General features: G+C 35.0%; 1 protein-coding gene across 1 annotated transcript in view; it reads right to left on the bottom strand.

The window, feature by feature from the left end:
- LOC150091132 (sodium/hydrogen exchanger 9-like) overlaps window positions 1–26,899 on the bottom strand; it is a 412,040-nt gene that overhangs the window by 233,141 nt on the left and 152,000 nt on the right.

The following is a 26,899-nucleotide window of genomic DNA, read 5'->3' as shown; positions in this document are numbered from 1 at the left end:
ATGAAATAAGCTGAAAAATCAAACATTTCTTTAAAACAGATATTTCAAGGTACAGTGGGTAGTGGTAATGTAATATACTAAAATTTAACAATTAAAAAAAAGCAACAACAAACATACATTCCAATGGAATCAAAGTATAAATTATCCTTAACCTTTTCAAGAGTACACACATACATATATAAAGCGAAAAAAAACTTTATTTTGGCAATACAACTGATGTGTACAGTCATTGCCAGCTCATGCTTCTACAATGTAAGTTATTTTTTACAAAGGCTACTTGATTTTTACTATGCTTTCAAATCTATTTACCTTTACTTGGATTAGACTAATAAGTTTAATGTTTCTAAAAATTTCTGTTGATTACACTTTTTTAATTTCTCATCTTCATATACCAACTATAAAGTTCACAAGCCATTTTCAAAATACCCCTCTTCTTAATCCTTGCAAAAAAAAATTATTTGGCTTGTAAAAGTTTTATTTTCATTTATTCTGGTAACAATAAAATTTTATTCTCATTTTTATTTATGGTTATGCTTTTTGCTCTCTGGCTTATGATTTACATCAGAAATGAAAGCACATTTATGTTTTGCTTGCAATCCTAACCATTGCCATATGACAGAGAGGCCAGATTTGTAAGTAGTGTGGCAACATCCTCATTTTTGTCAATTTTGTAATTATTTACCTCTTATTATACTTTTTTTTTTGTTAACTTCTATCACTCTCTAGCTCTCTCACTTTTTTTTTTTTTTTTTTTTACACACTTTACTCTCCATGCTTTGCATAGGTTTAGCATTTGCTGCCTTTGACTGCATTACACTACTTCCTCTTTTTTTTTTTTTTTTCATTTTTCTGCCGTCTTGTTTTCACTTTCTTGTTATTCTATTCAATATATATATATATACACAGGGTGTCTCAAAAATATTGGTACAAACGTTTAGGGGAGGTAGGTAACATCTAAAGGAATGTGAATCGCATAGGAACCCATAACCGGAAACGTCACCGTAAGTCGGTAGACTGCGCTGTTCATCAGTTCGCGAGAGGGAAAATTTCTGGTTTACTCATTCAAGCAGTAGTCGCCGCACGAAGAGCATGCATCGATATACAAACTGTGAGCTGGCAGACATGCACCTAGTGTATGGATTAGCAGAGGCCAATGGACAAGCTGCTCAACGAATTTATGGAGAACACTTCCCAGACAGATATGTACCGGACCACCATTTGTTTGCGCGTGTGCATCAAAATTTGTGCGATTATGGGTCATTTAGAGGTAAGAGTAGTGCGGGCAGACCACGTTCAACGCGAACTCATGCCATGGAAGAAAGTGTGTTGAATGCTGTCCAGAATAATCCTACTAGTTTTTAAATTCTGTACAGTGGGATCAACTGACGATGTTACCAACAGTAAATTCTAAGTGGGAAGCATTCAAGGAATTAATCGTGGAAACTACTAAAAGTTTCATACCTATTAAGAAATATTGTTCAAGGTTTAGGCCTAAATGGTTATCTAATGAACTAATGAGACTCGTAATAGAGAAGGAAAATGTATGGGATGCATATAAATTATCAAGCGACTCAGAAGCCTATGGCAGATATAAGCTAGTCTGTAATCAGGTGACAAAGGAGGTTAGGCAGGCGAAGGCAGATTACGAGAAATCCTTGGCAAAAGATGCTAAGAAAAACAGCAAGGATTTCTTTACTTATATAAACTCTAAAAGGAAGGGGATGAATCTGATTGGTCCACTTGACATCGATGGTTCGACTGTTGATGATCCTGCTCAGATAGCAAACAAACTGAATGAGTATTTTGCATCTACATTCACACATGAGAAATTATTAAGGTTTGAAAATGGCAGAAGGTTATCAAATTGTAGCAGGATACTTAATGATTTTGTAATAACTGAAAATTGTTGAAGTTAAACATAAGAAAAGCACCTGGGGTGGATGGGATCTATCCAGTTATATTAAAGGAGGCGGCAAAGCAACTAAGCAAACCCTTAGCCATAATTATGAGAGTAAATAAATTCAAGGAAGAAATGGACAAACTTTTGAAGCGAATGGATGGGTGAAATGGGAAGGGTTTTTTTTTTTTTTTTTTGGCTGATGCTGCATAAGCTTGCTTTCTTGCATCAAATTCCTCTACTAATGCTAATCTGTTGTAACATCATGAAATGCATCCATCTCGTACTCCATTGTTAATATTATGTCAAATAAATGTTTGCCACGAATTACTGTTGTTAATATTATGTCAAATAAATGTTTGCCACGAATTACTGTCTTGTGTCATTTCTGCTTGTTGTTGTTATTTGGTTTTTAGGAGCATTAGCAACTAAGGCCATATTGCTCCGGGAATATGCTGTGGTCATTCCCTGACCTTTCCGCAACCTCCGTATTTGGTAGTGACGAGCTCGAACCCCGGTCTAATCAAGAAGCGTGTGCTACGCACTGCTGCTCCTTCCCACCTGGCTACGGAGGCGTCTTCTGCTTCTTGTGCCTCTGCTACTACTTTCCCGTGACGTTTCTGGTTATGGGTTCCTATGCGATTCACATTCCTTTAAATGTTACCTACCTCCCCTAAACATTTGTGCCAATATTTTTGAGACACCCTGTATATATTTATTTATTGATATGAGTAATATGGAAAGAAAGTTAATAAATTGTAACAAGCTGTAACTAATACTTATGGTCGTAATATGGATTATGGTCGTAATGCATTACGACCATAATGTGTATAAAATATTTTGATAATATTGAAGATAATAATATAGAAGGTAATTCAAGCAGGCAATACCAAGCTGGATTTCAAGGAACGCAAGGGATATAAACAAAAATATATATATATATATATATATATATATACATAAAACTTATCGTTGTCTACCCACAATCTAGATGACTTCAACTGGGGCCAACCAACCAGACTAAAGGCAAAAAATGACAAGGAGTTCTGTTTCTGCAATGATCAATATCTGCTAAGATATATAAAATATCCAGAGATTAAATAATTTGAATCTAAACCAATTAAAGGTAGTTAAAAATTTTTGAATCAAAAGGAAGATATTATAAATGTAAGCATATATTGAACATCGTTGACCCGACAAAGAACATAATTTAATAATTAAAATAAGAATAAATATAAAGTATAAGGCATATCTACCGTATACAGGACATAATGTAAAAACTAGTAGTTATGAAATAATAATCCCTCTAGTGAGTATATATGTGGTGACCCCTATGTGATGGATATGGTAAAAATAAATAAATAATTAATTAAAGTTAACACAAAGAGACACATGCAGATAGTAAAAAGAAGAAGACTTTATATATATAATTAAAAAAAATTTTTTTTTTTTTTTTTGCATTTTCTTAAATCCCTGAATGGTATTATTTGATTGATTTACTTTTTCTATTATTTTCTATTATCTTTAATATTTTATACACATTATGGTTGTAATGCATGATTGCTCTGCAACTGCATTGACCCATAAATATTAGTTACAGTCATTATAATTATTAACTTTCTTTTTTATTACTGATATAAATATATATATATATTAATTTAAAATTATTTATTTAAAACATAAAATTACTAGTCAGAACAGATTAATGCCATCAGAAATGATTAGACATTACGTTTGCCTGAGAATATACAAAAACAAAACTGGCAATGAATATCTGCAACACACAAAGGACCCTATCAGCCTCTATATAAAGCAAAGCTAATAATAATCATAATAATTCCATATTTACAAAATACAAATATGCCATCAATAACAACCAAAGCTTTCTGTTTCTGCTAGTTATATGCCAGCCTAACCATATTTATATTATACTAAATATAGTAAAAATTATAAGTTAAATTGAAATTTGAGTTGATAAAAGTTCATTTAATAATAAGTTATCTGAAATTACATTATACGAAATTAACGGCAGACTGGCAAAAATAACTGCTAGCCCTACAGATAGCAAATACTAAAATAATTAATTTAAACATTATTAAAAATATACAAGTGTTTCTGTAACCTATGAAAAAATTATAACTACAGTGTTTCTGTTACTTAAGAAAAATATACAAATGTAGCTGTTACTTATGAAAAGCAAAGCAAAGGTATGAACCAATATTGAAGTGAAAGGAAAAGGCTGCAAGGATAGAAATAGTACCTCAACCTACCTCAAATACTCTAATAGATTTTGTATGCAGGAAATGAAAGAAATTTCAGAGCTTCGAAATTTCTTTAATTTCCTGTAGCAGCTAGGATTTATACATGTTTTTGTAAGTTCTGATGCATTGGTAAGGATTGCTTTGTTCTTTAAGATTGTTAATTGGTACTTGATACAGGCAATTTTAATTATTCTGAATTTTAATTTCACCTCTGATACATAAATGCACATTTAATAATTATTTAATAATGTAAGCCTTATTCAATAATAACTTGTAAAATTTGGTATTTTAGATATATATACACACACACACACACATATATATATATATATAATAATAATAATAATATACATAAAATAATTACAGTAAGCACCAGTTATTGTGATCGCTTTTGCAAACTGAATTTTGATTCTATTAAACAGCAATTCTAATAAGCGAAAGTCAGAGAAATGTTATCCATAGGCTATAAAAATGAATATATAAAGCACCAATTTACACTTTTATTACCTTACCGATTAACAAAATTAAATTATAGGCAAAAATTAACAAACTGAATGCTGTCCAACTCAACTCAACTACGCTTGCTGAAAAGAGTGAGAGATCTGGTAATAAAAAAAAAGTTCGAAAATGGTGCAGCAAAAAATAAGTAATTATTTTCGTTAAAGGCCTATACATGTGTTATTGTAGCTGAAAGTTCCATTTGTTTTGTTATCTAAGAATAAAAATACGCAAGTATAACTTACTGTTTTTATTTTTAACAGATTTCAGCACAAAAACAGATTTTAAAATAAGAAGACACTGTGCCTGTCAGACATTGTTGTTTGACTTTGCTTTAGAAAAGGCAAAATTCTCTGGAATTCAGATCCAAAAGTTAATGAAATTAAATCAGATGAAACATAAATGAATGTGGAAGCCAGTATTACATAAAAAAAAAAAAAAAAAAAAAAGTGAAAACATTTCTTAAAAAAATCCAAATCTTAATTTTTGATTTTAACAATAATTTCACACTAATGTTGGGTAGTCATGTCAAAACAAGAACAAACTAATATCAAAGCATTTATGACCAAGTTTTCATTTTTAAGAATTTTTAAAATTTCATTAAAAAAATCACTCCACAGAGTCCACTGCTAGTGAAAAACTCTTCACTCAGGGCCCACACGTTTTCAGGAAACTTGCCTCCAGAAAAAGCTATTTCCATATCTTGCTTGTAAAAATGTTTAAAATTTCCATTACTATTATTATGATAAGAAGGGTTCAACAAATTTGTTATACATCTAGTACCACAATTTAAAAAAAGTTTATTTTTGAAAGTTGGGACTCTCTCATCCCCAACCTTCAGAAAAATGGCTGCATTTGGTACTTGGGACTTACAAATAGTGACTTAAGGGGCCGTTCTCCCCTCCACCCATGCAAGTCCCTCTGTGATTACTCTTTTCAAATTAATATGATACAATTCAAATTCCCATTTATTCTTATGTTTTTGTTTGGTTTTTAGGAGCATTAGCAACTAAGGCCATATTGCTCCGAGGATATGCGGTGGTCATTCCAACATTTCCGCATCCTCCGTATTTGGTGGCCATGGGCTCAAACCCCAGTTTAATCAAAAAGCGTGTGCTACGCACTACTGCTCCTGCCCACCTGGCTACGGAGGCGGCATTTATTCTTATAGGGGAGAATAAACAATAAATGGACGAATATTGAAAAGTAAAACCATGTTTGATAAATGGGAGTAAATGAAAATAATTGTTTAAAATAACTAAATGCACAAGGCATAATACATTAAGAGTTTAATATCTATATAATATCGGTGTTTAGATACACCACAGACAACTCTTAAAAAACTACAAAGTAGTTGTTGTAGGCATCATTTGCTCTTTCTCATATTGTGCTCTGCCTTCACGACGAGTTACCATGATATTGCACTACCTCGAATAAGTAACGCTTCACTAATAGAGAAGACTATTGTTACTTATTCTCAGTGAGTACCACCACCCAGACATGTTTCGTCGTGAAGGCAGAGCACAATATGAGAAAGAGCAAATGATGCCTACAACAACTATTTTGTAGTTTTTTACGAGTTGTCTATGGTGTATCTAAACACCGATATTATATAGATATTAAACTCTTAATGTATTATGCCTTGTGCATTTAGTTATTTTAAATATTGTCATATACACCTATTGGCATTTCTCATATTGTGTGATTATCTTCACAACTGGGTCGTCATGTCTGCAATACCAGGGTACCTGCCCACCCACTGATGATAGGCCAATAAGCCTTGAAACATGTCTGGGTGGTGGTACTCACAGAGAATAAATAACAATAGTCTTCGCTATTAGTGAAGCATTACTTATTCGAGGTAGTGCAATATCATGGCAACTCGTCGTGAAGGCAGAGCACAATATGAGAAAGAGTAAATGATGCCTACAACAACTACTTTGTAGTTTTTTTAAGAGTTGTCTATGGTGTATCTAAACACCGATATTATATAGAAAATAATTGTATAATTAATTATATTATTACATAAGAGAGTTAGCAAAAGCTTAAGATGCCGAAGTTCATGACAAGAAATATGCATTTAGTCAAAGTTTAATAAAGAGACGGCACTCGCTTCAATCCGCTGTGGTTATATGAATCATAAAACAGCAGTGTGAGAAATCATTGGTTAAACTAAAAAACGGTGTTTTGGCCTTAATCCTTTTTTAATTTTAATTTCAGACAACTAGAGGACGATATGGTGCACCCCTCCTACTCCTCCAGGCTAAGTTTTTCAATTACTCTTTTTAAATCGCACTTTCCTTATCGCAATTTTTAAACACAGTTTTTAGTTTAACCAATGATTTCTCACACTACTGTTTATGATTCATATAACCACAATGGATTATTGAGCTGAGTGCAGTCTCTTTATTAAGCTTTGACTAAATGTATATTTCTTATATTATTACAGTAATGTAACATGACAAAACACACAAAAAAAAAACCACCACAAGAGGAAAGGATATTAAATATTAAAAATTTTTGTCTCGTTTAAACCTTCACACTAATGTTGGGTTGCCATGTCAAAATAAGAACAAGCTAATATCTGAAAATTTTAAAGCAATCATTCCTAATTTTTCAAGAACTTCAGGCTTAATAGATATCAGTGCACTTTGCAGGTAAGTTTTTATTATTTTCAAGTTTGAGAAGACTCCACCTTCCACATATATTAAGAAAATTTCTTGTCACTACCACAATTTTAGGAAACATTCCAATTATTTTTTTTTTATAATGGACAGAAGTTTTATTACCATTTACAACTTGTATTTACCTTAACTGTATACTTATGTCAACCCAAACAGAAGGCCATTTGGATAAGGTAATTCTGAAGTAATTATCCATAAATAAAGACACAATATGCTTTGATAAAAACATGCAAATTGGGAATTTTTCCCACTACCCCACAAGCAAAATTTTATGTCATTTCTCTTTATTATTTTTTATGGTTTCTCATTTGAGTTACTCATGTGTGTTACAGAATGAAGAGGACACAGCACCCAAGGTGCCATTTATCACACATAGTATAATACATGTATTTAGCATCCTTTCTTCCTTGTTAAAAAAAGAAATTTTTGCTATATTCAATGCAGAAATTTGCATCACCAAATTATTAATACTGGCAAAATGATGCATGGAAGCAGGTTATACAAGATTAGAAGAAAAAAAAATGTCCAACCCATCTAATAACTTGTCAAAGCTCTCTATTCACACTTCCAACTTCCATAACACCAGGTAGATGATTATTCCAATAATAAATTACTCTTTGCTGAAGAAAAATTTCTACATATCTATATCAAACCTTCCTCAATTTCCACACATCCACACCCAACTTATCCCAATTTAAATTTATGTTATGTGTATCACATTAAAGCCATAAACACTGCAGTTAGATATTTGCATATATTACAATTTACACAACTATTCCTTCTTGGTAAGGATGGCCTTATGTGTTCTCAACGAAAATAAGATTTGCAGCTGAATATGGCATGCATCTGTTGCATGTGTATTTGCTTGTATGCCAATGCCTTTGCTTGTTAGTAACCCTAACACAGACCACATATATGCTAATCTCACAAAGACTTTCAGAGAAAAGAAGCAGCACAAGCTACTTCTGACCCCACCTAATACTGCCTCAACAGCATCAGCAAATATTCTTGCACCTTTTCTTATTTAAGTGTATATTATGTGTATACTATCCCTGTAAAAAGTCTCTTTTTTTTAAACATGCGCAGACCATGCTGGGAAAAATTCTACTGCACAAGCCTTGCACAATTATTTCAGGGCTGAATTATTTGACCTGGCTCTCTGTCCTATTATGTCTGGTCAGAATTGCAGACACTTTCAAATTTAATCCTTACTCCCAGATTTTTCTCAATGTTGTCCTATACCTGTTAAGTACATCCTCAAATCTCCTATTCTTAATATCATTAGTACCAATCTGTACAATAATATCACCTTTGTGCCCTTAGATGATAACTTCTCTACAACAGTATTAACTTTTGCCACTGGCACACAAAAATTCTTTGTACTATTGACAGGATATGAACCCAGGCCTTTTCCAGCCAATGTGGGGAGGACAGTGATTATAACCACTCATGGGAAAAATTTGAACTTATGGTACTTTAACCAACTAGGCCATGACATCACCCATTCAGCAATAAAGATACTACAATCTAAAACTGGCTGGAGATTATGGAAGAAAAGCAGCACAAACCTGATGGAAGGTCTGAAGTCACCTGTGTATGCTTAAATATGACATTTGTATTTTGTCATGGTTTGTGAAGCTCTGATATTCTGATGAGAAAGTTGTTTTTCCCCATTCTTAAGGAGACAGATTAAAGTCAACTCAAGTTGAATGAATGCACCGAGTTCACTTTTGACTTTTATATAATAATTCATTAATGGAATTTGTCGTCAGAGAGAGAGAGAGAGAGAGAGTGGCAGGCCATGGGAGCCAGTCAGCTCAAGATACTAAAGTTTAGTAGAGTTATAAACTGGAGATCCACAATCGAATCATGATATTACTACATATAAGTGAAGGAGATCAGTATGAACGATCAGTAGCCCATGACGTAGACACTAATACTCTCCAGATGTTTAATTTTACGAAACTGGTGAAATTGAATATGGTGAAGAAAGGTCAATATTTATGCGTAAGTTCAGGACATGCAATTGGTCAGTACATATGGCAGGTATTGCATGATCTTAAAAACAGAATCACGATGGAGATTACATCCTGTACAGAAATGAACAGCAACTGTTTTTTCAGACAAGCAAAAATCGTTTTTTTGCTATACAAGTTGTAATTCTGTTAAGAATACCTTGAACCTGTCTCTCAGTCATTCTCAGGCTTTTGGGAGTGGCAAGATATTCTAAAGCAGTGGTTCCCAACGTTTTTCATCAGCAGCTGAAAATTCACAAAAAAATATTGACTAACCGCCCAGGATAAGTTAATAGATGAATTGATAATTTCAGCATTATATGAGCTTATAAAGCTTCAATGAAGGTATTAAGTCATAGAATGAATAATGGTATTTGTTAAAAAATAAATTTAATGAATTAATTTTGTACAAATTTACTTGTAAAATTCAAAATTTAATGATGACACAATTAGTAACTTCCTTGGTGCTGAGTTTTTTTTTAGATAATGCACTAATTCGTGGAAAGAGCACAGTGCAAACCATGATGAGGTTCAAACCAATTCCTATGTTTTATTTTTACAGTAACAAATGCCAAAAACCCTGCTTCCCACAGATAAGTGGTTGGAAATGGAAGCAATGCTTTCTTAGCTTCAGTGGATAGCACAGGAAAATCTTTAAGCTAGCTCCAAAAACTTCCTAAAGTAACTTGACTGAATTTTTCCTATCAAAACTTGATTGGTTTCAAGAACAATTAGTTTTGAAGTGTAATATTGTTCTCACCAACTTTAGTTGCACCAACTTCAAATGGATTTAATATCCAACTGCTTTGTGCCAACACTCTGAATCTATTAATCTCTTTTTGCAAGTTTTGCATATGTTCTTGAAAGACTGACTCAGCATCTGCCAGCACAATCTGATCTGATTCTTCCAGAAAAATAATGAGTACAAAAAAGGTAGCAATTTTGCCTTTCTTCATGTTCATACTCCACAGATTAAGTTAGTGGTGTTTGAATGAAGAAATCTTCTCATCAATATCAACAATTATTTTATTTTTTCCCTGCATATCTCTGCTGATTTTATTCAACAGCCCAAATATATATGCCAAATATGCGAGCTAGGCCAACCACATGGAATTCTTAAATTTCTCAGCTAATTCTTGTTTTTTTTTTCTTTCAAAAATATATATCTCTGTTCTCAGCTTAATAACTTGCTCAGGAACTTTTCCACAGGATAGTGAGTGAAAAAGTGGTACAGTAGATCTTTGTACTGGGAACCCATTCCTTTGCACATTTCTCTAAAAATTCTGGAATTCATGGCTTTTGACTTGAAGTTTATGATTTCCTGGAGGATAGTATGAAGAAACGATGCATTTCTGATGCAAACTGGCTGCATTTCCCAAATAGCAAGATTTTCTCTGTGCAAAAGGCATTGAATTATGATAACTGGATTTTCATTGTTCTTGGCATGTTTACAAAGGCGAAGATGACTTTCTGACACATCTAGTGCTCTATCAGTACACAAAGCAGAGCAATTCAACCCTGATAGGCCATGCTTGGTTAAAAAGTCTGTTGTTAGCTGAAAAATATCTTCTCCTGTTGTTGTTGTGGTGGTGGTGGTCATCATAATTTTATGAAAAAATAAGAATTCCTCTTGAATGTTATCATTGTCTTTAAAATGAACAAATGAACTGAGGAAAGTCCACAATATCCACAAATTGATTCATTTTTAATGCAAAATTTCCAGCAGTTTTGAATTTTTGGATAATCTGCTCCAAAATGTTCTGAGACGTGTCAACCTTTCTTTTGATTGTATTATCTGACAAAGGAATTATGCCCAATTTCTTTGCAACATTGTCACCATAGCTAGGCAAGCCATAGCTATGGCTGCTGGTTTCACCAAAACTTCTTCAATACTATGGAATTTTTTAGCCCTAGCAATCCTTCAAGTTACTTCAAAGGATGCCTCTGTTACTTTTTTTTTAAGAAACACCAATGTTACAGGGGGCATCATCATTCTATTAACACTTTTTATTTTCTTTTGCCAAAATTCAACCGACATGTTTTTGAGTTGAGCATGATTCGTCATAAGATGTCGTTGAAGTTTTCAAAGCTTTGAAAGAACTATATAGAACTGAAAACACAATAGTCTTGCTTCATTGTTCACTTCTGTTTCTTTGAAGAAGCCAAAATTAATGAATTTTTCTTCAAATTTGTTTTCCAGATAAAGCATGGTCATTAATATTTTTCAAAAAATTAAGAGTAGTAATTAGTAGTCTTTGCTACTTTAGTTATGAATAATTCATAAAAAAAACATTTTGCAATATAAGAATAAAAAATTTTGTATTTAATTCAAGTATTGAAGTATGTATACTCTATACACTAAATGTAAAAATATAACATGTGAAAACATCTAGTTTAATAAAATTTAAACTAGATGTTAATGATTTTATTATGAAAAACTGCAAAATTTACAATTTAAAAATTTATAACTTTAAAGTGCATTAAAACATTAAAAATCCACTTTAATACATTTTAAAAATTTATGGCTTTAATCTGATAAATTGTAGCCTATAATAACAATAATGCTTAACAACACAATAAAAACAAACATAATAACAATGCACATAATATATATAATGATATAAAATAAGTTGGGCGGTACTTAACAAGCAAGAAATGGCAACACACAATGTAAGAAAGATATTAACTTGAAATATATGGTGACATCACCATTGTTGCCAATTCATATAACTTAGGAACTAACTAAACTAACACTACAATTACATTTGATGAGAGCAACGAATCATTTACAAATATGAATTAACATTTCCAAATATACAAATCTAGTAGCCAAATACAAGCCAATTTCCAATGCCGGCAGCAAGCAATAGTCATTTATAAACATGGAATTAACATTTCTAAAATACACACAAATATACAAATCTAGTGGACAAATACAAGCCAGTTTCCAATGTTCGCAGCTTGTACTCGTGCTAACAGGCATTATACGTGATTCATTACATGATTATCATCGATTGTTCAGACATAACGTTTCCAGCTGAATTTGACATATAATCCTGAGGAGGACTTTGCAGCACAGTTGAAGGGCTTCACGGCCAGAAAATGAGCCGTGGCCTGAAGATGGAAACCACTGTTCTAAAGTCATCTGTGTATAAAGTAGTAAAAACAGTGGGTGGTACATGCTAAGTTACTGAGTTGATTTTTATAAAAAAAAAAAAAAAAAAGAGGGTAGCACCTAAAACTGATCCACGCAGCACACTATCTTCTTGGAAGAAGTTTCAAGAGAGGAAGGGGTGAATACAGACCCGGAAGGACCACTGCTTCAGAGAGTTCTGTATAAACTTCGGAGAGTGCCTCTGAATCTTAATTGTGTATAGATAATGTAGAAAGATATAACAGCTAGCTGTGTTGAAGGTGTTCTTATTATCTTAAACTTTATCCATGGTCCATGAGGGTGTTGCAGATATTCTCTCAGATATACCGAGCTGTGCTTGCTACCTGTGAGTATAAATTGCTGATAGAACTGATATTTGGGTGACACACAAATCAAGTGGACCTAATTTTGACAAAGTCTGGTCGGTCTGTGATAGCTAAATCCTCTGCTTGCACTTTCTTGATGGTGAGACTGTTAGTAACCCTGGGTATAACCCCCATGTGCATGTCCTGAAATACAGCACCTAGCATACTGTGGGTAACCACACAGGTACAAAGCAATGTAAGCAGGGATCAAGGTGTAGAAGCCAAACCACATGGAGGAATGCTGCCCCTCTGGTAACACAGAGGGGCAGCATTCCAGGTGGTAGTGACTCTCATCAACAGGTGCAATACCACCATTTTGATTATTGGAGACCTAAAGTGGTGAACCAATGTTTAGTCTCCAGAGCAAAGAGTACTGAATACACCATGAATTGTCAAACTAATAGAGCAAACTCATCTGTAAAAAGATCTAAACCTCCAAAACACTTTCTTGTTCATTTTGAAAATATACACGGTCTCAGTTCTAATCTCAATAATATCAATTTCCATTTACAGTCTGCCAAACTCCATGTACTTTTTCTGACAGAATCTCAGTTAACAGTTGATTCAACCACTGCTCATCTCAATTTTATGAATTATTCGCTGTATGATTCCTTTTGCTTCAAAGGTGGTAATTGTGCATATGTCCATTCTGATAGTATGTCCATTCTGTGCATATGTCCATAATTGTGCATATGTCCATTCTGACAGGGATATTCCCTGTCAGAGACTTAGTAATTTGGTATCTTCTCTTTTTGATCTTCTCTGGCTTAAAATCTCTCTACCACATTCTGTCAAATCCATCTGTTGCCTCTACTGTTCTCCCAGCTCCACTAATCACTTAGAACTATTTGGCTTCCTGTCTTTGAAACTTTACTTTCCCCAGTCCAACTTTAGCATTAGCATTAGCATTAGTAGAGGCATTTGATGCAAGAAAGCAAGCTTATTCAGCATCAGCCAAAAAAAAAAAAAAACAACCACTACTCCCATTTCACACCTCCGTTCGTTCTAAATACCTGTCCAGCTGAGCCTTAAATTTATTTAGGCTATCAACTTCAACAACAAGCGATGGGAGTCTATTCCACAAACCAACTGCCCGCTGGCTAAAGGCAAATTTCCGCACATCTATCCGACATCCGTCCTTCCTCAATTTGAATTTATGCCCTCTCAGGTGATTATTCTGAGCAAGAGGAAGAATCCCATCGGCATTGAGCATGCTCAAGCCATTCAAAGCCTTATACACCTCTATCAGATCACCTCGCCGATGCCTAGTCTCCAGGCTCTGTAATTTGCAAAACTTAAGCCTTTCTTCGTAAGAGCAACCCTTTGTTCCATTCACTAATCTTGTTGCCCTTCTCTGTACTCGTTCCAGCAGCTCTACATCCTTCTTGAAATGAGGCTTCCAGACCTGTATACAGTACTCAAGGTGTGGCCTGACCAATACCTTATACAAGGGAATAATCACATCCTTATCCCTGCTAGAAAAATTCCTGTATATCATTGACAAGACACCATGAGCTACTCTTGCAGCTCGTCTGCACTGCTCAGAGAACTTCATATCTGCCTGCACAATTACCCCCAGGTCCTTTTCATGCTCTACCACTGTCAGCGTAGTACCACAGAGTTGATACGTTGATCTGGGGTTACTGTTTCCCATATGTAGTACTTTACATTTGTCAATGTTAAACTTCATTTGCCACCTCTCAGCCCATCTGCTCAACCTTTCCAGATCCTGTTGCAGCAGCATAGTATCAGTAGTGTCCTTAACAACCCTGCCAACCTTGGTATCGTCTGCAAACTTGGACATTAAGCCTGATACACCATCATCAATATCATTTATAAATACAGAAAACAACAATGGACCCAACACTGAACCCTGAGGAACTCCACTAATAACATTAGTCCACGTTGAGCAGTGTCCATTGATTACCACTCTGTCTTCCACTTTCCTAACAGTGAGGTATTTTTCCTTGATTTCAATATTCACAACTCCAGCTGGCTTCCATTTTCTAGTCACATGGACCCAGGTGGTCAAGATGATGAGGCTTTTGCAATTGCTAATGACCTTGCACAGATTGTTCATTTACCTACCAGAATACCAGACAATTCTAACCACACAGTCAACACATTTGATCTTTTCTCACAAACAAACCTTCTTAGTACAAGGCTGAGGTGACTAGCCCTCTAGGCATCTCTGATTACAACTTGGTGATTGTCTCTTCTCCACAGGAGCGTGCCTCCGTAGCCAGGTGGGAAGGAGCAGCAGTGTGTAGCACACTCTTCTTGATTAGACCGGGGTTCGAGCCCATCACCACCAAATACCACCGCATATCCCGGAGCAATATGGCCTTAGTTGCTAATGCTCCTAAAAACCAAATAACAACATCTCCACAGGAGCCTTTCTCTCGTGGCCATTCCCAACCACATGTTGTTTGGCATTACAATAATGCAAAATATAACGATCTGTGAGATTTATTTTCTTCTTTTCCTTGGTTGGATTACTGTTTCCAAACTTCTGATGCCAATGTTTACTCAGATCATGTCGGTGAAATTATTCTTGAAAGGATGGAATCCTTTATTCCATACTCCACCTTAAAATCTCTTCCTTTATCTAAACCCTGGTTTTCCAATAAATGTGCTAAGGCTGTTCAAGAGAAGAATTTCGCATATCACAATTGGCTTGTTTCCAAATCTTCAGTTTCATTTTCTGCCTACACTAAAGTGCGCAGCAATTGTAAAGCATTTACTAATCAGTCCAAACTAGATTTTGAACTGGCTAGGAGTAGAAAACTTTCTTCTTGTCCAAATTGTAGTCAAGCATTCTATTCTCTTGCCAAAGCTATTGGCCACAACTTTTGCCAATCTCTGTTCCCACCTCAAGCATTCTCATTGTCAAAACCATCTAGTTTTGACAGAGATGGGAACAGAGATGGTTCTATTGACACTTCAGCCAAGGATAACGCTGACCTACTAGTATCCTATTTTTTTTTTCCAACTCATGTATTAATGATCTTGGTAAGCCACCTGAGAACATTCCCAGTACATTCCATTCAATGCCGCCAGTGATCTTCCATCAAAAGGATGTCAGAAGGCTTTTAATGAATCTTGATTCTAAGAAAGCTCCAGGTCCTGATGGTATCATGTCAGTGAATGGATGGGTGAAATAAGGATTTTTTTTTTTTTTTTGGGCTGATGCTATATAACCTTGCTTTCTTGCATCATGTGCCTTTGCTAATGCTAATGTATTTCTCCAATTGTTCTCAAAACCTGTGCACCTGAACTCATTCCTTCTGTGACACCTTTTTTCACTTTCTTATTCCAAAGGTGTTTTTCCTTCTGCTTGAAAATTTGCTCATATCCAGCCAGTTCCTGAAAACGTGACAAATCCCTCCCATCCAATTATCGTCCCATTGCAATTATTTTCTACTCTTTCTAAAGTAATGGAGAAATTAATTAACCACCAGCTCTTAAACTATTTAGAAACCTTCCATCTGATCAATAATCATTAGTATGGATTCAATCAGTGTCAATCCACTGGTGATATTCTGGCTTTTGTTACCCATCTATGGACAAATTCAATGGAAAACTTTGATGAAACACTAGCAATTGCTCATTACATTTCAAAGATTTTTGATCGTGTTTGGCATAATGGATCTTCTAAATAAGCTTCCATCTTATGATTTGCCAACTGTTTTTTGTAATTGGGTACAGTTTTCTCTCTGACCGCTCACTACGAGTGATGGCTCTCTGTCTTCTACCTTTTCCACTAATGATGGTGTTCTCCCAGATTCAGTACTTTCTCCCACTCTTTCCCTCGGTATATTAATGACTTTCTTACATTGACCAGAAATCCTATCCATAGTTTTGCTGATGATAGCACATTGCATTCAGCCTTCCAGTTTGAGAAACCAACTTTTCAAATATCCACTACGAATTCCTTAAATGCTGATCTCCAGTGGGCCAAAGATAACTTTGTTGATTTCATTCCTTCTAAAATTCAGTCCTGTCTTATATCTTGCAAAATGGATTCTTCTGTTCCTATGCCTATCTTCAATGACACTCCAATTTCTAGGCAAGATAATATATCTTTATTGGGATTACCCGACCTCATCTCTCTCTCTTGGCATTACTTTTCTTCCAAACAGCTGTTCAAAGTTGTACAAATCCATCCTAAACAAAAATTTTGGCTCAATTCATGGCATTTTCTCAACATCACCGTGTGTGTGTGTGTGTGTGTGTGTGTGTGTGTGTGTGTGTGTGTGTGTGTGTGTGTGTGTGTGTTGCTCGCTCTCTCTAAATCACAGAATGAAAATACTTAAAATAAAGTGTGCAAAGATGTTTTACCGATAAGATACTACAAAGCAAATATATAAATCACAGTGAAACCTGGCTTGAAACATTTACCTCATTTCATTAACTAGACAAGTCTTACTGGCCCTTTTATTTTATTTTGCTTATTAATAACATATCCTTAGTTTCAGACAAGAATGAGTTCTAAATCATTAGCAGAATACAAAAATTAGTTTTTCTCAGTAGACTAATAAGGAAGCCTCAAAAACAACAGCTAAATAAATAACTTCTAGAATAACATCTGTTTCTCTTTACTACTTTTAGCTATATTTAGCCCCTTTATTGACTTAATTGTTATATTAAATTATTTTCTATAAGTAGCTTATAGACCTAGTCAAGATCCTTTGTTTATTCTGAATTTAGATAGCGAGATTTTGGAAGTTAATTAATACTTAGAGGCCATAGATTTACCGTTCGTAACTTGTCGCCATTGTTATACGATACATTATATCCTGTACTAGGATAGCGTTAGCTTAGTATAGTATAGTATATAATATTATCAATTAATCAGTAAAATTTATTAATCTTGTTAAACTTCATTGTCAATTAAATTGTACTTTTTTAACTAAATACATATAACGACTTAGATTTTACAAATGTAATATTATTAATTAATACATAACTTGATATGGAAGTGATATGACAAAACTCAGAGATAATACTTGATACTAAAAAAAAAAAAAAAAAAAAAAATATATATATATATAGTGTTATAACTGCATTGGGATATAAGGTTAGGGTTATAATTTTGTACTGAAAGTGAAATTGAATAGAAATCATGACTCAGAACAGAGCAGCAAAGCAAAAGGCTCAAGCTAATGGGAGTGCTGTGGCTCATGGGAGAACTGGGGGGGGGAGTTGCCCTCTGAATCACAGCCTTTTAAAATGCACTGCTTGTTTGATGTTTGTGGAGCAATCAGGTATGGCACATATTGTCTTTGTGTGTGCGCAATGTAAGGAGTCTGAGGAAATCAGGCGACAACTCAGTGTTGTTATGAGCCTACATGAGAGCTTGAAGGACAGGGTGGATGCCCTCGAAGGATCTAAATTGATTAGCCCATCAAGCTCTTAGCTGCCGAAATCAACACCAGAGTTACACTTGATCGTCATGCAACACAGCGGCAACCCCCAGGGCAGAATGCGCTAGTCCCAAAGGAACTAATAGTTGTCACTGACTATTGTCAGGGAAACGGGCAACATATTGTGTAAAAAGAATATGTGGAAGAGGACCAGAGTATGTTTGCCAGGGGCAAAGGCTGATGACTTTGTAGAGCAGATAATCATCTTTTAAGGGCACAAAAGGTGATATTGTTGTACAAGTTAGCAGTAATGACATTAAGTGTAGGAGATCTGCAGATTTACTTAGCAAGTACAGGTCATTGTCGAAAAAAAAGTCTCAAGTTAGGGTTAAATTTGAGGTGTCTGAAATTCTGCCCAGACACAATAGGGGAGAGTATATAATGAGAACCTTGTCAATCAATTCGGCCATAGAGAGACTGTACAACGCTCATGGGAGAGAAATTTTCTCAGCATGGTGTGTGCTTGCTAACAGGAGAGACTGCTTCTACAGGGATGGGATACAATTAAATAGAAAGAGTGCCAGAATATTTCCTCATGCTATCGAGGCAGTGTTAGGTGGGTCGGAAAACTGCTAGTTTTGGGAAGTTCACAGACTCATAGATTAACAGTAGCCACAGGCAGAGGTGAGAGTGATTCTTTCACTGCTTCTATTGGAATGAGTAGCAGCCTAGAAAACAAGATGCAGGAGATTTCAGAGACTGCTGGAAGTCATTGCGGTACAAGTAAACACATGGGTTGTGTTTACTTGTACCGCAATGGGTAGCTAAGAATAGGAACAGGTGCATGTATACTTGTGTGTACACCAATGCTTGGAGTTGGTTAAATAAATTTGATGAATTTGAGGTGTTGGTCAAAACATCAAAGGCAGATATTGTTGGGATATCAGAGATGTGGTGTCACACAGATATAAGGAAAGAGGAATATTATGAAACTGTGAGAGATATGTTAAATTGCTTAAAACCTCTTGGAGTAGCAGTTGAAGCATTAAGTAATCATGATGCAAATCTTTTAACGTGCAAAGGAATTTTTAAGTTTCTTTTTAGTAATTTGGAAAACAAAAATTCTGCTTTGAGCGGTATGCTTTTAAAAGAAATTAGAAATGAATTGCTTAAATGCAGGAATAAAGATCTAGTATCCCTCATTAAATATTTAAGCAGTTAGTTGTTTATATGAGGTGGAAAAGGATGACTTTTTTGCTTTGACAAACAAGAATGAAATAGCTCGATTAGCAAAATCATTAATGAAAAGACTTTTTAAAGGAAAATGTGCTTTAATTGCAAAAAAATGCAAAGATAAGAAGATGTGAATGTTGTAGTGGAATACTCCAACATAAAATCAGAAACTGATCTAAAATCAGAATTAACCAAAGCAGTATCGATTTTAATGGCAAAACCAAAATCAGGGCAAGCAGACAAAATGTTTTCATTGTTAAAAAAAAGAAATGAGCTTACATGAAGCAACATGTACCCTAATGCCCACCTTGAAGATGCTTTTGGATGCCCTCTTAACAATTCAACCATCAATGCAAAATGAAAGAAATTTTTCTACATCTGGAATATTTGTCACAAAACAAAGATCAAGACTATCAGATAGGGCAATCAATGCTTTGTATGTTTTAAAATTTCATTTTAAAAATGATAACTTTTTAATATTAAACATTTGTTGTATTATATCTTTCAATTTTTTAAATGATTTTTATTTGGCATTTATTTTGTGTTAATGCTCTCTTCTTTTAATGTTTTGTATTATCAAATGTCGATATCAGGTAGAGATCATTTTTACACATTATTGAAATAATGTTGTCGCATTATACTGGTTCATAATAATAACAAACCATGCATTTATTATTATATAATTTTTTTTTTGTACAGAAAACATCTGAAACTTTTAGTATAACCCTATCACAGAAAAATGATTCACTGTTTATTATTATGGTCACTCATTATTTAAAAACACGTAAATAAAATATTATGACAAATACAGAATAACTTATGATTTCGGGAATTCCGATTTCTTGTTCCTGAATCCTGAAGATTAATATCTGTCGGGAATTTAGAAACACTACTAACAACCACAACCAAGAAATAGTGAAAATTGGAAACATTCAGTTAGCGAGATTCTCTGTAATACACAAGAGTAACAATAGAAGTAGTATTCCTGGATTAAACACTAGCATTTATGTGTAAGCATAAATCCACATTTACCATATATGCCACATTTACAAAAGGCAAATAAGTTACCTAATAACATTAAAAAAGAATTAACAATCTAAGTATATATGTTATTAATAAGAATACATATTTTTCTTAGGTATACAGACAGAAAAATCACAGTTTTGAAGTTCAAAGAACCTAACACTCAAAAGTAACATATTGATTAAATAATTTTTTTTTGGAAATCATATTTCTCCCTGCCTAATAGTTCATTCTCTTTTTGCATAAAAGAGATGAGGGATCTCATCATTCATCACATTATGATGTAAAACTCAGATCACCTTTGCTTCATATCATTAGCACCTACATATATAATGATATCACTTTTATGTTCCAAAGAGGCATCAAAACGATGAGTTCCAAGGGTGCTTTAAGTATGATATATAACTTTACTAACTTTGGTCCCTAGCAGGTGTAGAGAGCTCACATTCTATCTATTCGTATTATGTATAATATATTACCAGCTTTGCTGATAACAGAGTCACCAAGAATAACTACCTTCTCTGGGAACCAGCAGCTTCTGTAACTGGTGATCCTGTCATACAGCCATATGAATGAAGGAAGGTCAAAGGTTGACCTGGACAACTGAACACTTGATGAATCTTCTGATTTAATTCCTTCAAGCACTCAATTTCATTCCAAAGCCATTGGCATCTTATATGGTACTATTATGTTCATCTCAACTCAACATGCAAAGTTCAAAAAGCAATTTTCTGAAGTATGCAGAAATTTCAAAATAATAATATTCATACTGTTTCTTTATCTCATTATAATAATATGATGATAATGGCCTGTATCAAAAGAAAAAAAAAATTCTGGAACTGAATGCCCAACTATATTATGCAGTGGAAATTTCAAATTAATAACCAACACAGGCACACAATTACTTAATATAAGCAGAACAATACAAGTCTGAAACAAAAAAAAAAAAAAAAAAAAATTAAATTACAGCAGCAAAGATTAAAGAGGTATCAACAAAAATGATTGTATGCCAACTGAACTTTTTTTTTTTTTTTTTAAATTCTACTACTAGCTTGGAATAGATGTATGTGCTTTTGTAGAAAAATGCTAACGAAATATACAAAAAAAAAAAAAAAAAAAAAAAAAACCTTCTTGGACATTCCTTAGGAAATATTTTATAAATTCAAACCAAATAAGTAAAATTACAAAGTTTACAAAGCAGCACTGCGAAGTAACAGAAATGTAGTGGGTCTGAAACTGAGTGCAACTAGTTAAGCCTTTATCTGGTGTAACTGTAATTGCCAAAATATGGGCAGGTGCCACCACCTCCCAAATTTTCTAAGGAAAACAAAGTATTAATGCTACTTTGTTCTTTTCTGTTACACCAGTCAAGAGATGGTAAAATCATAACATCTTTTTAGTTTGAAAAGAAAATCACTTAACTGAGTTTAAAACATAAAAGTAGATCCTGAATTTCAAAAAAAAAAAAAAAAGTTAAGTTATACAAGATAAACAATTTGGTAAAGACTACATGCACTTTACAGTATGCATTATATAAGATCAGGCAAAGTAAAAAAATAAGACCACCAAACAATGAACATTATGTGTGGTCACCTCATTTAACAAATTAATTTTTCAGATGCAATGTCTCAACTAAATTTAAAACCAGAAAGAGTCTTTTGGTTTTTAAGACAAGCAAACACTGCCAGAATTTTATCATATAGAACTATTACAGTGGTCAGGTTCCACCAGTTTAAACACTTTACACTACTGTTTGTTGCATTTCTTAACATTAAATAATTTATTTGTTTGTTGCATACAAAATCTGAATGAGTTAGAGGAGCTGTTATTTTTATCTTGGCAATATAATATTATCTTGCAAGCTTTTTTTTGTAACAAAATCTTTATTTAGATTTATTTGTAAATCAAGACTTGCCTTCACCTCAATCTCATATTCTATCTTTGCCATGTCATCCACATAAACAGTTGTCATTCAATTCCAATGGTACTTTAACTGTGATATATAATTTCATAAATAAATTTATTAACAAACAATTTTAATATATATATAAATATATATATATATATATATATATATATATATATGGTAGGGCAGAATTGAGATTTTTACAGAGTGAACAGCTGTTTGGAAGAAAAGTAACGTGACAGTGAAAGAGAAAACAAAGTTTTTTAGATGCAGAGGAAACAATATTTGTAATGTGCTTGTGCCAAGAGAGATTAGAAGTCAGGGTAATCCCCAAAAGAGATATATCATTTTGCCTAGAAATCGGAGTGTCACCAAAGATAAGCATAGCAGCAGAAGAATCCTTTTTGAGACAAGACTGAGCTGTACAAGGATTGAAATCAACTAAGTTGTCTTTGCCCCACTGGAGAATTACCTGGAGATCGGCATTTAAGGAATTGGTAGCGGTTTTTTGAGAAGTTGAAGCTCATTGAGTAGGACAAGGTTTCTCAAAATGGAAAGTGGAATGCAATGTGCTATCATCGGAAAAACTATGGATAGGATTTCCAATCAATGCAAGAAGGTCATTAATATACAAAAGGAAAGGAGTGGGGGAAGGAACTGAACCTTGTGGGTCACCAGCATTAGTGGAGAAGTTAGAAGACAGAGAGCCGTCTACCATCACCCTGAGTGAGCGATCAGAGAGAAAACTGGATAACCAATTATAAAAAACAGTTGGCAAACCATAAGATGGAAGCTTGTTTAGAAGACCTTTATGCCAAACATGATCAAAAGCTTTGAGATGTCAAGAGCAACTGCTTGTGTTTCACCAAACTTTTCCACTGAATTTGTCCATAAATGGGTAACATAAGGCAAAATATCACCAGTGGATCGAAACTGACAGAATCCATACTGGCGATCTTTGATCAGACAGAAGGTTTCTAGGTAGTTTAAGAGTTGCCTGTTGATTAATTTCTCCATTACTTTAGAAAGAGTAGAAGTAATTGCAATGGGATGATAACTGGATGGGAGGGATTTGTCACCCGTTTTAGGAACTGGCTGCAGATGAGCAAATTTCCAAGCAGAAGAAAAAACACTTTTGGAATAAGAAAGTGAAAAAAAGAACAGGAGTGAGTTCAGGAGCACAGGTTTTGAGAACAAGTGGAGAAATACCATCAGGACCTGGAGCTTTCTTAGCATCAACATTTGTCAAAATCCTTCTGACATCCTTTTGACAGAAGACCACAGGAGGAATTGAATAGAGCGTGCTAGGAATGGTGGGAGGTATTTTACCAAGATCATTAATACAAGAGTTGAAAAAAAATGGGATGCTAGCAGGTCAGCTTTGGTTGAAGTGACAACAGAACCATCTGGTTTTGACAGAGGTAGGAGAAGAGATGGGCAAAAGTTGCAGCCAATAGCTTTGGCAAGAGATCAGAATGCTTGGCTACATCAGAATGCAAGTTTTCTACTCTTAGCCTGTTCAAAATCTAGTTTGGAAAGATTAATAACTGCTTTACAATTGTTGAAAGCTCTGGTATGGGCAGAAAATGAAGAACTGGAAACAAGCGAATTACAATATGCAACGTTCTTCTCTTGAACAGCCTTAGCACATTTATTGGAAAATCAAGGTTTAGATAAAGGGCGAGATTTTAAAGTGGAATATGGAATAAAGGATTCCATTCCTGCAAGAATAATTTCACTGACATGATCTGAGCAAATACTGACATCAGAAGTTTTGAAACAGTAATCTGACCAAGGAAAAGAAATCTCACAGGTCATCCCCTTTTGCATTCTTGTAATGCCAAACAATACGAGGTTGGGAATAGCCATGAGGTAACGGCTCCATTGGAGAAGAGACAATCACCAAGTTGTGACCTGAGGGTGCCTAAAGGACCACTCACTTCGACTGCCTACTTATAAGGGTTGTTTGTGAAAAAAAGATCGATGAAGCGTTTTGGCTGTATTGTTAGGACTGTCCGGTAGGTAAATGAACAATCTGTGCAAGGTCATTGGTAATTGCAGAAGCTTCCACATGACCAGCTGGGTTGGTGTGACTAGAAAATGGAAGCCAGCTGGAGTTATGAACATTAAAATCTTGAAATGAGGCCTCCAGACCTGTATACAGTATTCAAGGTGCGGCCTGACCATTGCCTTATACAAGGGAATAATCATCTACCTATCCCTGCTAGAAACATTCCTGTATATCACTGATAAGACACCATGAGCTACTCTTGCAGCCCGTCTGCACTGCTCAGAGAACTTCATATCTGCCTGCACAATTACCCCCAGGTCCTTTTCGTTCTCTACCACTGTCAGTGTAGTACCACAGAGTTGATACGTCAGTCTGGGGTTACTGCTTCCCATATGTAGTACTTTACATTTGTCAATGTAAGGTTAAACTTCATTTGTTGACTCTCAGCCCATCTGCTCAACTTTTCTTGATCCTGTTGCAGCAGCATACTGTCATTAGTGTCCTTGACAACCCTGCCAACCTTCGTATCTTCTGCAAACTTGGACAACAAGCCTGATATACCATCATCAATATCATTTATAAATACAAAAAACGACAATGGACCCAACACTGAACCCTGAGGGACTCCACTAATAACGTTAGTCCACGAAGAACAGTGTCCATTGATTACCACTCTCTGGTCTTCTCTCACTCTTCCATCCCTTTATCCATAGCAGCAATTTGCCTCCAATGGCACACTGCTCCAATTTGTGTAGCAGTCTTCCGTGTGCAACGGTATCACAAGCGTTTCTAAGATCCATTTCTAAGATCATTAGTGTCCTTGACAACCCTGCCAACCTTCGTATCTTCTGCAAACTTGGACAACAAGCCTGATATACCATCATCAATATCATTTATAAATACAGAAAACGACAATGGACCCAACACTGAACCCTGAGGGACTCCACTAATAACGTTAGTCCACAAAGAACAGTGTCCATTGATTACCACTCTCTGGTCTTCTCTCACTCTTCCATCCCTTTATCCATAGCAGCAATTTGCCTCCAATGCCACACTGCTCCAATTTGTGTAGCAGTCTTCCATGTGCAATGGTATCAAAAGCGTTTCTAAGATCCAAATATATGATATCAAAGTTATTCCCTGCATCCAGTTCCTTTGTGACCACATCATAATATCCAATCAAATGGATCAGACAAGACTTCCCCTTAACAAAACCATGATGTGTCAGAGCTATAACTGATCTTGTCTAGATGATCCTGCAGTGCTTCTTTAACCAGTGCCTCCATTAATTTCCCTGGAACACAAGTTAAACTAACAGGTCTGTAATTATTTGTGTCGGTGTTTGATCCTCCTTTGTGAATTGGGGTCACATTTGCACATCGCCAGTCAATGGGGACCTCCCCTGAGTCCATGAAAAGTTCAGAGTTATAGTTAAGAGGTATTCCCCCTATCGATGCGGTTTTTAGAAGTCTCTGTGCATGTTTTGGACTTGCACCTTAAACTAAACATAGCCATGCATTTTGGAGATCCTGCCAAACCTTCTAATCCTTTCTGGATAAAGAATTGTGACATTTTCCCAATTGCTGCTCTCCAGTGGAATGAAGAATGAGGAAAATGTTTTATCTTCAGTTCTGGGTCTTTTTCCAGAGGTACTATGAGTCTCAGATGATCAGTTAGGTAGGAGCCTTGTTGGGGAGCAAAAAGAAGATGAATTTATATTACTCATGAGAGTAAAATAAAAATTTGATGCCTTAAAAACCTCACCCACCATGTATCTCTATAAGAGAACACCCATTTGGAAGCTAGCAGGCACTGCGTACGTGAATGGGACACTAAGTTCGCTTAGAGCATCATACCCACATTTCCAATAGGTCTTGACCCTGTCCCAGGACCCTTGTCTCAGAAAGGATAGGAGACTTATTGGAATGCAGTTGACCCTAGCAATAAGGAACACCTGCCAACTGATCCCTGTTAGGCTGGTCCAGAATCTCCCAACTTGTCAAAGCAGGGGCTGAAGTGGTGTATTAGGGCTGGCCCTCCAAGCACCAGGATCACCCTTTCCAAGTTTCCACAGGTTACAGCACATAGCTGCACAGACCAGATTCTAATGTGACTCTGGACCCAAGGTATGGGCAATGGATCCCAGTGATGCTCGTCTGGAAGCCCAAAGCATCACTTTGATGTCCCCTCACAACTTAGAGGCATTGAGAGAACGAGAACAGGATGTTTTGCTCCCAGATTATCCGAAGCATAAGCATTATAGTCTTTATGCATACATCTTTTTCTTTCCATTTACTAATTATTTAAACACTCTGTGCTATTTAGGTACCCGAGAGTGGAAGTGTCTATTTCTATCCCATTTCTTTGTCTATTTTTATTTTCGATTAGCAAAATGCTATACAATTGCCTATGACTGTCCAGACAAAAAAATATATACATAATGAATATATATATTATATAAACACACTATCAGAGTGTGAATAAAA

The sequence above is a fragment of the Mastigoproctus giganteus genome, chromosome 1, assembly GCF_048544385.1.
Source record: "Mastigoproctus giganteus isolate SK-2022 chromosome 1, ASM4854438v1, whole genome shotgun sequence".
NCBI classification, from domain to species: Eukaryota; Metazoa; Arthropoda; class Arachnida; order Uropygi; family Thelyphonidae; genus Mastigoproctus; species Mastigoproctus giganteus.
This window is presented reverse-complemented; position numbering and strand designations above follow the sequence as displayed.